Source organism: Anarrhichthys ocellatus, unplaced genomic scaffold (assembly GCF_004355925.1).
Source record: "Anarrhichthys ocellatus isolate YVR2014 unplaced genomic scaffold, GSC_Weel_1.0 scaffold34, whole genome shotgun sequence".
NCBI classification, from domain to species: Eukaryota; Metazoa; Chordata; class Actinopteri; order Perciformes; family Anarhichadidae; genus Anarrhichthys; species Anarrhichthys ocellatus.
The window spans coordinates 605,934-618,396 of NW_022280064.1; the positions used below are offsets into that span (position 1 = coordinate 605,934).

At 42.9% G+C, this 12,463-nt stretch overlaps 1 protein-coding gene across 3 annotated transcripts in view; it reads left to right on the forward strand.

Moving 5' to 3' along the window:
- akap7 (A-kinase anchoring protein 7) overlaps nucleotides 1–12,463 on the forward strand; it is a 34,950-nt gene that overhangs the window by 9,098 nt on the left and 13,389 nt on the right. The window lies entirely within an intron of this gene.

Consider the following 12,463-nt stretch of genomic DNA (forward strand, 5'->3'; position numbering starts at 1 on the left):
AAGAGCTCATTTCCATTAAATCATGGCTGCCCAGTTCTTTCAACAGTTGCCAGCGTTGTTGAATAGCGGCTCTATAATGGCTGCTGAATGAATGTGATGCTAATGGCCCTGACGTTGTGGCCGTAATTAATTCATATGAACGTAAGTGGAACGGGTTTATGTTCTGATGTGAGTTTCCTGAGGTCTAGTAGTGAAGCGTGGAGATAATAGTTCACTTTTTGTCACATACTGACGTTGACCCGGTAGATATTGTTGCTGTGTCGCTCCACATGAACTCCAGATGGCACTGTTGACCGCTGTCGGACTTTGGGTTGAAGCCAGACGGGCGAAGTCAAAGTGCTCTCTAAAGGAAAGATGATTATTATGAATGTATCGGTCCCAATCTGGTTTCAAACAGCATCTCGTCCAGTTTGGCCAAAGCGGAATCAACAGGGATGTGAGATGCAACAAGTGCTGGTGCTTTGTGACTGTCGTAAGCCAACACCGATTGACAGTGATGATGGCAAATGCAATGTCTACTGTTTGCTAATGAGAAGTGTCTGGAAGAGATGCAAAAATCATTGTTTGTAATCACATTTTAATCATTAAACTGCTTTGTTATTCGAATAGGAACGTGGAAGTAGAATATTGAACATAAGAAGGATGCTTTGTGGCTTTTATAGATCAAAGATCTACGTACCAAAACAAATAAATACTTTTATACTACCTTTAGCCAAAATAAACTTTAATGTTGTGCTATTATGACTTGAGTACCTTTTTTATAATTTTAGTTTTTAAAGGTGCAATATAATAGATCTGGCCAGAATTTCAGTTTGAAACATAAAAAAAATGAGCATTATCAACAGAGATTGAAGAGGTTACAGTGTCGACGTGTTAAAGACGTCTCTGCATCGTGTTTCAGAGATATCTACTAAAAGTAGCATGCTAAAGCTAACCCCATTCTGTAATACCGCTTATACCTTGAGAGCCGATAGTCACTATAGATCAGCAAACTTTCTGTTGTAGTTGTTACACATGTGAGCTCCAACAGCCAGCTGTGACTTCTGGCGCTGGGGTTTGCATTAGCTGAATGCTAGTTGCCACAGCTAACTGCTAAGTGAAGGTCCGTCTCTCCTCCCGACTCTCCTTCGCACTTTAGTGTCAAAGTAAACACAAAAATAGCAGTTTTACTTTGGCCAGCTCTCAAAGTTTCAGCAATTTGGTTGAGTTTTGCGTATTCTTGCCCTGCTGTTAGTAAATATTTGGCTTTATTTTAGTTTTTACAACTGGTGACTGGTAAGTTTAGAGTATATGTTGCCATTATTGAGGTGAAATTCTGACACCTATTTGTTTTTCGCATGTGGCCAATTCTTAAACATATCGCACCTTTATAAAAGCAGCAGTGTCAAATACAACAAAAACATAAAAATCATGCTGAACGTGCCTTTTTTAATCTTATTTAGGAAAACAGGGTTTATGTGCAATTGTGTCTCCCAGGATCTCCACCAACATCCACAAACGCATGAATACATTATCACACTGTAACGGGATTAGCGTACACCTCCAAGTACGCATAAGCCACTTGACAGGGACTCCTACAATCCCACTGTGAAGGAGCTGCACTGATTGCCGTGAGTGTGAGCGAGGCTGTCAGCATGGGTGGAACGAGGCTGTCACAATGTTTTGTGGATCACTGAGCTGTCTGTGAGAGACAAAGAGCGACTGTGTGTGTGTGTGTGTGTGTGTGTGTGTGTGTGTGTGTGTGTGTGTGTGTGTGTGTGTGGGAGTGAGCGACAGAGCAGGAGGATGTTTACCTCACACGTCTTAAGTGTTTTTCATAACAATATACATATATATGTTTCAATGCATGAAAGGTAAAACTGAGCAGTGCATCCAGTTCTCTGATGTTGGAATGCTCTGTGGAGGCTTTCTTGTGTTTGTTCTCAGCATTCTTCATTAAGTTTGCTGGAATTTATGTAATACAGCGCATTTTATGTGGAGTGAGCACAGCGCCAGAGACAATTTGGCCTTGTGTGCTCCGATTAATTTGGCTTGCAGGCAACACACCAGTCATGATTTAGTTTGAATGAAATATCAACTGTTTGCTCCTGGTGTTCTTCACCACCGTGAACCGGCTCTAAAACGTTTTCTTTTTAAATGAGTGCCGTGAGGGGTTATGCTAATGTCAAATAGTGGTTTTGGAAAAGTAAATATTTGGACAAGAAGTAACTGATTTAATATTTAAAGACACTTCAAACAAACTTCAAAGTGTTACGTTTGAGAATGGAATGGGGAGTTGTGTTACCTTGTAGGGCTTTGGTTGTACTGTTCAGTTTACAGAGAACTTCCACCACTTTGTTCCGGTATAATTAGTTGCTGATAATTGCTAATGTTTGCCACCTTAGATAGATATTGTTGTGTTGTGTTAGAGGTTTTCTAAAGTGAGTTTGGCAGCTGCAGATCTTTAGGACACAAAACACTACCGCCTTTGTCCACAGGGGCTGCCAAAATCAACACAAAATGAAACTTTTTAAATTGGAAAGTAACTTTTTGCACCTTTTTATTATTGGGAAAAACTGGCACTGCTGGTTTAGCCAGAAGTACTGCACAAGCTAGGCTACCTTCCGTAGTTGTTGACTGAATATGTCCTCAAACTTCCAAAGCATACAGTGGTTTTTAGATTGACGAAGACATTTTTCATGAATGGAAAACGGCAACTGGATGGAAGGTGGGAAAACACAATCTATCACAAAACCTACGTTTTAAGAATGACAGAGCTGTAAATGTATGTAGAATAAAGCCTCACTGCCAATAGACTTATTGTTGAATGTGACCTTGATGGAGTAATAAAGATTTATCAAGCTGTGTAAATTCCACCAGAGAAGGTCAAATCTCTCGGTTAGTTATTGCCGGGTTTGTCCTCCTCCACGTCCTTGTTCGTCACACCGAGGTTCAGAGTGCTTTTTCTGGTGGAGCACACTGGTCAGTGTCTGATTATGTCAGTATACGTTAATCCTATAATCCACTGTACAACATAATCCACAACAGAGCCTGTGATACACAACCTAGGGTATCATTGTGTGGGGCCAGAACATATGGATGGTGAAAAAATCAAGACGGGAGGTTTTGGGATTTTCTCATCAAAGTTATAATCCTTAAAATCTTGACACTAGTGGATTTGGCCAACACCTGTGGCTAAAAACATCAAAGTAGTAAATCGGTAAAACAGAATCACAAACTGACTGGATCACATGCTGCATCATGCCGCCGTCTTGTGAAACAATGAGCTGAAGTTTAACTAAAAAGCCACACTGCGTGGTTGTCTCTCTCTCTCCTCTGCTCTAAGTGCTGAGGAAAAAAATAGCATGAAATATTGTGCTGCCGCTTCTGTTTAGACAGACAGATGGATGAAAGTTTATACGTCGGACACAAAAACACACTTAAGTCTCATCTCATTCCGATCCCACACGCTGCTTTAATGTAAGCAAAAAGAATGGCGGTAATTAAAGGAGCGCGTGTTTGTGAGATGGATAATATACCCGCGCTGTGATGACAAAGTCTCCTCGCTTGTCACGACGCTTCTAAAGGACTTCTGGGTAATGTTTAAACTCCGTTCAGTAAGCAGGAAAACGTTTTCTCTGGAAAGCCAGTGTGTAGAAAGGCCAAAAACTATTTGAGAGATGAACTGGAAAATGCCGTGTCATGAGTAACTCGTCTTTACTCGTTTGTGTTCTTACACGGTGTGGCATTTCCAGCTGATCTGTAAAGTGGAGATAATTATTTTTCCGGTAGAGCGGTTGGTGCAGCTCCTGTCATGGCCTTTTTGGTATTCACAGTACAGCATTAATAAATGCATAAATATGTGCACACCAACACAAACAACGAGCACTGGAACAGCATCACCGATAGATGAAGGTGGTTTGTTGCTCCGTGACCTTTTGGTATTTTTATCGAGATATAAGGTCGCTCACTTCTGTATGGACTGTGCTGCTCGGCTGCTTCCTATACGACGGGTCTTTGGCAGCGCTCGTTTTCCAGTCACCAGCCACGATGACGCAATTAGCTAATTTGCGTTTAAGTGGGCTAATTTATTCCTGGAGAAATATTAAACTGCAGCATTCGGAACACCAATATTCTAGCGGTTAATGGTTGTTGAGGCCTTCATTGTGACATGTAGTGTAAAAAGTCATTGGATTGGTTCAGAGGGAACACACACTAGACCGCCGTAAATAGGCTGAACGTGTTGGCAGTAATAAGGAGGAAAATGCTGACGAGAGAAAGCATCCTGCGTCCCAATTTGAACCGTGACCATGAACTATAAACCTGCACGGACAGTTCTGTAGGGAGCTCATTCTGCAGGACGGAGAACATGACTAAATATACATTTACTCTGTTTTTATGATATAAAAATGATGATGCTCTCGATATTTAAAAAAACAAGGCTCGGGGAATTGGATTAAATTGATGAAATTAATTTGGTTAAAAAACATCTGCGTGAAGAATTGGATTTTAAAATGTGATTTCTAGTGCAAGCACCGTAGAGTAACTGTTGATTAATTATTGGGACATTGCAGCTCATCCCCCCCCCCTTTTCTCTTCACTTTGCATTAACAGCGTGTCATTGTTATATTAAGACTTTCGGATGCATTGGGACAGAACTTGCATACGTGCATCTTAAACCACAGAGGCGTTCCAAATGTTTGTTTGATGATGGCAGCACAGCGTTTTAACACGCTTGAGCCGGATGTCATTTCATAGCTTCAAAAGAAAATACTCTTCAAAGGGAAGAAATATTAACGGTAGTTTACCAGGCGTAGAGCTATTTTTATTTATAGAAGTCTGTGTCATTGGTTGGCCGGTTAAGTCTTATCATTTATGATGTCATAACGAGAGTCAGAGATTTTTCCCACTTAGTGAAAAATAACCTAAATGTCAACGAACAGTTGGAAACAGTCTGCAAAGCCTCCGTCACTGGCATGAACATCTGCTGCACTAATGTGGTTGATTCAGCTAATTTAGAATAATCTATGCACAGCTTGTTTGGGTTTGCTGGTTAATAAGCAACTCAAAATACATCACACTGCCAAAGTTACTCATTTAGTTTTTTTAAATTATATGTTTACAAGGCTACCAATGGGGCGATTCATAAAACAATCCCAAGTCGGGAAACCGAGTTCCTGTCTTTCCCATTCTGATTGCGTTGGGTGAATGTCGCATTAACTTCAAACTTCTCACACCTTGACTGCATTGGGCCGGCTGTGTCACACAGTGCTGCAGTCAGAGCTCGCAACATCTGCCCGACAACAGCCCGACAGGTGTGACATTTTTGTTTTTGTCTCGTGTCGTAGTGGAAGACGACCGCCACAACATCTTGGAAGCAAAGACACAAATATCACGTGGCATGGGTTGCCATTAAGCATCTGTACGACCCTGAATAATATTCGTAAAGCATTAAGAGCAAAGCCTGTGCATTGTAGGCTTGTGTCTTATGTCATGCTATCTAAATCTGCATTCAGTGCAGCAAACAATAAGCACCTGACAAGGATAAGTAGCTGAGAGAGGAAAGGACAACGAGGGGGAAAGGCTAAAGAAGAAGGGGACAACAGTGACTTAGCAGATAGGAGGATGGAAGGACAAGTGAGAGAGATCGAAGAGGATAGAGCGTGGATTAAGTGAGATTAAACACAAATGATGAATGAGTATGGGGAGAGGAGAATAGGCTGGCAGTAGAATTAAACAGACCGACTAGATGAGACGAGCAGATAGGCTGGCCAGACAAACGGCGAGAGAACATTGAGAGTCTGATTGAAGGTGACATTAAACAGACGAGGGAGTTGAGGTCTGATATTAAAGGGAGGCCGAGGAGGCCAACGTGGGTCACGGCAGACGGAGGAAGATTGGATGAAGGTTTAGAAAGGAAGAATGGTCCCTCAGGTCATGACAATAAACCCACCACAATAAAACTAGAAATACAACAAATCTAAAAAACGAATCCTAAAATTATCATTGTTCACATTTTTCTGACTCAAATCCAATTGGAGGCTGTGTAAATATCGCAAACGGCCTCGAGATTGTGGTAGAAATGCGAACCCACAGCGGTTGTAACGGAGAAACCCCACAGCCGTAAACTGCAGGATTGATTCGGAGGAGCTTTAACGACCTGAACAGCCGGGATGAGCAAACAGAAATATCACAGAGCAGTCGGTCACATTCACAGCAGCCAACTGAATGGATGGTTTGTTTACTGGAGGGTAAGAGAACATTGGTGGAGCATGAATGCATGTTCACCGAATCAGTTCAACGCAATAAACCAGTAGAGAGAGAGAGAGGTTAAGCAAACAGGCTTTTAATAATAATAAAGCTACAGCTATAACTAAAATAAGACAGTTATTTAAGTTGTCCGGGTACTTTAATGGTTAACATTAGGACCAATTCATAATTCTTCTATCTTGTATAATTTGTATGATGTAAAATGGGCCTTTTACTGTTGGCCAGAGAAGAATCAGAATGACGTTCAGTGTGTATGTGGTGATGTGGTGGTGGTGGTGACGAGCTGTGGTTTGATTTGTGTACATTTGGAAGACATGAATACATGACCAGGTGTTGATACCCGCACTAAATAAATATCTTACGTCGTAAAAGTAGACGGTGACTGTTTGGCTACATCGGTTTAATTGTCTTGTAGAAATGCTCCACACAGTCTTAACATTATTCACAACACACTCACGTGGTGCTTGTTTTTGTGCTCGCACGTCCTGCTGTGTGCATCCCTTGCTGTTTTTTTGTATGTGCATGTATAAATATTACAATAAACAGTGAGGCACACTATCACCAGAGCAGACTGAAGGCCCTGTTATCTGCAACATACAGCTGGCTCTCTGTGTGCATAACCTGTCCTGTGACTAAGTACTGAGGCACTATGAGTTAACCTTCAGCCGAACAAAGTCAACAATGTTGCAGTGCTCGCTCTCTCTTTCTCTCCCTCTCTCTCTTTCTCAAGGCCTTTTATGAAAGTGTGCTGAATGTTTAATGTCTTAAATGTACTCGTTGGTCTACTCTACTGGGTTAATTAGGGTTTATGATTAAACATGCAGGAAACAAATGTGCACTGAAGTTAAAATATCCACAAATGACATGTTGGTTATGAAAGCGCTACTTGGTTCTGATTAATGTGTTTTGGATAATGAATATAAGCTGATTCGCACCTATTTTAAAAAGCACAAGTCAATTAGATTATGTTCATGTACACATATGGAAATGGTATGATTGACGCTCAATAGCAATTCGGCCTCGTCGATGACGACACTTGAGCCCCTCAAATAGCAGTGGATGCAGCTGCGTGTGAGAAGTGGCAGCTGTGAGCTGAATGCTGCTGTTGGAGATGCGCCTCCACTGTCTGCTCACACAGCTGAGCTCGCTGCGTATTGTGCTGCAGTGTACGGCGTGTGTGTGTGTGTGCATGTTTGCGTTAACATCTCCCTCGCTCTTGACACCAACGTCTCCTCATCCTCTGTTTGTCATCCCTCATCAGCCCTGCAGAGCGGAGGTGCGTTCTGACGAGGCCTCCTCTTGAGGGCTTCTTGAAGCGCCCCTGGAATCGTTGGTGATTCGTTGTTTTACTCGAGGACTCTGGTGAAGGTCGATGTCGAGGGGGCGTGAACCTTCTGGTAGAAGAGTGTCGCTCATCACCTTCTACCTGCATCCTCATCCACATAGTACGACACTTTGAAACAACTACATTTATCAGCTGGTCCCGATATAAGTACATCTTTATTTTATAAAGTGAATCATTGGGGGAAGAGAATCATACTTTTAATACGACCACAAACTACTTCTTCTACAAAAGGGTCTTGCGAATTAATTTATGAGGAGTTGGCCTCGTACATTTGACATATTGACCGATCCAGGTGAGTTTTTAGGTGCGTGCGTCTTCTCCAGAATGTGAATGGGAAACTGAGTTGTAAAGAGCTGCTTTTTGAAAGTAACTTGACGAACTTCATTGAATTAATTGTACTTATAAATGAAGTATTTTAACAGCAGCATACTTTTCCCTCACAAACAGCAGCTATTGCTATCTTTTTGTAAATCGATTCAATCTCACAGGCTGATGTCTCTGTTGACTCTTAGTTCTGAGTTATGATGCGAGAAATGGATGAAGCTCAGCATCACTTCTCTGCTGTCAATGAAGCTTTCAATCAGCGCGAGCAGCTCGTGCTGCCAGACTAAACCCAGCTCCGACTGTGAGCGCTCGTTTGAGGCCGTTGCATCACAGCGAAGTGCTGAGCTGAGAGGGAGAAGGAAAGCCGGTCTTTTGTAGGCACCACAACATGTGTCACATAAAAATGTCTGTTACTTTCACTATGCAAATAACCAAGCGATGCTGCCAACGTGGTGCAGCGGGATAAAGCCTCGATTGAGGTATGCTGAAGAGAATGAGGGAAAACTGCTGCTGACTAGTCAGTTATTGTTGGTTAGTGTATGGCTGCGCCAAAACACTGAATTATTCACCGTTTACTCGTCACACTTTGCTGCTCATGTGTGTTAACAAAGTGTGATGAGGAATGTCTGATGTGCAGCATGATTACAACAAACAAGGATTCATGAATGAATGCTGTCACTCTTACTCTGATCCTCATGTTCGGCTTGGGAATCCCGTATTTTAGGGGGTCAAAGGCAAGACTAGATTTAGCTTACAAGCTAACTAGATGAGCTATCAATGGATAATAGACAAAACTATCATGTTAATGTTAATGCAGTTAAAATAGTCAAGGCTAAAATTAAAATCCCAAAGATATATAATGTCGTCTACGATGAGATACCTAAAGAATAACCTCTACAAATATCTCAAAATAGCGCTTTTCTTTTGTCTAATTGTCTTTATTTTCAGGCTTTGACAGCAAACTCAGAAGTCAAGAAGCACTCTCACGTGGTTGGAAGAGTATTCCTCATTATGCCAGTGAGTAAAAACACAACCAGAGCTCATTCAAGGCAGGTGGGATTTAAAGACGATATCGGCCTGAACCAACCCAGCACCGTCCGGTCAGGCTCAGTGAGGTTCAGGATGTGAATACCACGCTGCAGTATCTATTATTCATTACATTTGCAGCATTTCTCGACTGCACCGCACAAGATAACAAAATAATATGAGACCTACCGAATCTAAATGTCAAACTGCTCACGGCGTGTCTCCATAGTCCCTTGACCCTCACCCCTGACCTCCCGTCATCTTAACCACACGTGACATTGAAATTAACCTGTTTTTGATAAGGGATTTAAAAAATAAATGTTCTCTGGGAATATTTGTCCGCCACAAAAGAACATTACGGGTCTCATAAATAACAAAGATATAAGCAGCAGGCAGCAGCTCCCGGCTTTATTCTACAACCATTATTCAAGCTAGGATAACGAGGGGAAGGTGGAGCCTGGAGCCCCCCCCCTCCCCCTCTATACACACACACACACACACACACACACACACACACACACACACACACAGTAGTGTCCGCTGTCTCTTCATATAAACTGCTCCCTTTTCCGCTTCCACACACACTTGCTACACTGGTGAGCATGCTCACTGTGTCTCCGTCTTAAATATACATTTACTGAAGCTCGCTCACACAACACGCCCTTCCTACTCTGTCCCCTTTCAGCACCACACACACACACTCGCGCGCACACATAAAAAGCACACACATTTTCTATTTCATACATACCCCTTTCCCCACTTCAAACACACCAACAAATTACTCTTTTTGTCTTCTACACACACAAGCTCTCTCTCTCTCTCTCTCTCTCTCTCTCTCTCTCTCTCTCTCTCTCCCTGACACACACATACACCCCTCCTCCCTGTGCCAGTGCAAAGTAGAGTGAGAGCAAGGAGCCACTCATTTCATTTTTTCCTCGTCTGCTGACTTGCTCGGTCTTCTTCGGGCTTGCACGGAGGGAAAGGGAGGTTTTTTTTGTTTTTTTTTTGGTTGCCTCCATCCTCACCGAGTCCGTTTGTCCTTCGAGGAGGGTGGAGGGGGAGAAAGAGTGACACAGACTGGGAGATAAAGAGAATCTGTGAGAGACAGAGGGAGGAAGCAGGACCCTCGCTCCATCGAGCTCTCTTTGGGGGGGAAAAGGAAAAAGAGGGGGACACAGAGGGGAAGAGGAGGTGAGGGAAGGAGGCGCCATGGGTCAACTGTGCTGCTTCCCGTTCTCCCAAGCGGAGGAGAAAATCAGTAAGTGTCTCCTGTCACCATGCGTGGGTGTGTGCATTGTTGGACAAACCAATTGGATTGATGTACTCTGTGGTGCTGTCTGTGGAGAGGAACTGCATGCATGCAGCGTGGGAATATACCGTACACTGTGTGTGTGTGTGTGTGTGTGTGTGTGTGTGTGTGTGTGTGTGTGTCGCTTTGTGTCAGCTGCCCGTGTGTGTGTACATCCATGATGGTCTGTGACCTACAGATGGACAAGGAGTGTTCGTGTGAGAGAGGGTGACCATGCACTTCTCTTTGTGTGCGGTCGAGTGTCGCATACGTGTGTGTTTGTAAAGCGACGGTCGTATTCCAGCTGTGGAAGTCGCCTCTCGTTTCTGAGTTGCTCTGTCCGGCTTATGAAGCACGAGCTTCTGCAACGAGACAAATTAGTTGCCTTGTTAAGTTTACTGAAAATATCTGCTGTCAGCGCTAAACTTAAAATATGTTCTTTATTAAGCTTATACAAATTAGCCTCCAGGTAACACACACTTAAAGGTGCTCTTTGCTCTTTTCACATAAATCGCTCGTACAGCCAATTGTTGACCAGCTTTTCTTCTTTGCTGCCTTTGTTGATGTATTTCTTCGCTTCTTTGCGTGTCACATGTCGCCGATCAGCAGGGTAGCGTGAAACTGTTGACAGGTTGTGAATTGCATTCCCGTGTACATGTACCTCTGTGTGTGTGCATGATGCAGACACAGCTGTAGCGCTACTAGTGGTAAAGAACTTTAAAGCGTCGGTGGCTTTTAAAGGTGCTACGTTCTAAATTCTGAGCATATCTATTGGGTCCACATGGCTCTCAACATGGCGATTGGCTGTTAAGACATGACATCTGACATCTAAAATCTGTGAATTAGCTAATTATCTTTTCTTGGACACAAGATGTCTCCTACTTTACTGAAAAGGCCTTTCTCAGTGTTTGCATTTCTTTGTTGGATGATTAACTTCCAAAATCCTGCTTGTGTTGTGAGCGCCGAGAAACTCTCCTCCTTCAACAGATGAATGTGAAAACAACCTTCTAGTGTGAAACACAGTGACGCTCTAAGCAACACACACATTTGAGCGGAGGGAGTCTTTAAAGTGACTCTCACGGGGTCGTCTCGCCGCTCTGCTTTGGTACATAACCGTGAGGCACAGATCAGCCAGATATCACCTCGTGTTGTTTGAGCACTGATTGTTATCAAACACTTGTGACACACTATCGGTGGTCGGTGAAAGGGAAATTAAAATGGATAAATAAAAGACCAAAGTAAGGGCGAAGTGCATCTCCCACAAGATGTGACAGTGAGGGCGATAACTTGTGGCTCCGCTTCAACTCGCACGGAATAAAACGAGCTCCAGAGTATAATTACCGACGCAGCTCGTGGTTTAAATACAGCGTTTAGACGCTCGTTGTTCTGGAGCAGCTGAAGTCTGGAGTCATTACTCACTACTTTGATAATATCGTGAAGAAAATATAAAAAGATATCCGACCTCTCGGTTTCTTTGCATCCCTACATGTGACATTTTAATAATGATCATTGCTAGCTAAATCTGCTGTTAGGGACGGCTTCTTGTCTGGGGGAGTAAATTGGATTAGTTGTGTGTCCCAGTTTTCATTCGAGTGCAAGAAATTTATCAACCAATAAAAAAAAATCTGCAACTACCAGGACACTGTTTCATGTTTTTAATCAAACTAAATACACTTGTGTCGTTGTCCAATCATTTCCCTGTTAATTAAAGGTAGAAACGTACAGTTTCTTTATATTCTTACTGCTGCTACCCTGTTGGTTGGATTAATGATTAAACAGCGAGACAAAGTACAGTGTACATTGTGTGTGTTTACGGGCTGTCAACAAGATCACCATCGTGCTGATCCTCCGGTCATAAACGCAGACTTTGACACCTGAGTAAAGGGGGTAAAGACTGAAATATTAAACTGGGCTACATGTTGCTTTGTGCACTCTCTTCCTGCTTCTCTTCCTCCCTCCTGTGTTTTCCCCCATGTGTTCTCCTCTCTCTCTCTCTCTCCTTTCTAGCTTTCTCTCTCTCACCGCTTGCAGCTGCATTGCTATAAACAGTCAGGCCACTGTGCCCTACTTCTAAGCGGAGGGAGAAGGGGGGATGCAGGGAATGAAGGCTAATGAGGGGAAAGGAGGGAATGAACTTTAAGTTAAATGATGATATTGAGACAGAGGACAGGGAGGTGGGCAAAAGTGTGTGTGTGTGTGTGTGTGTGTGTGTGTGTGTGTGTGTGTGTGTG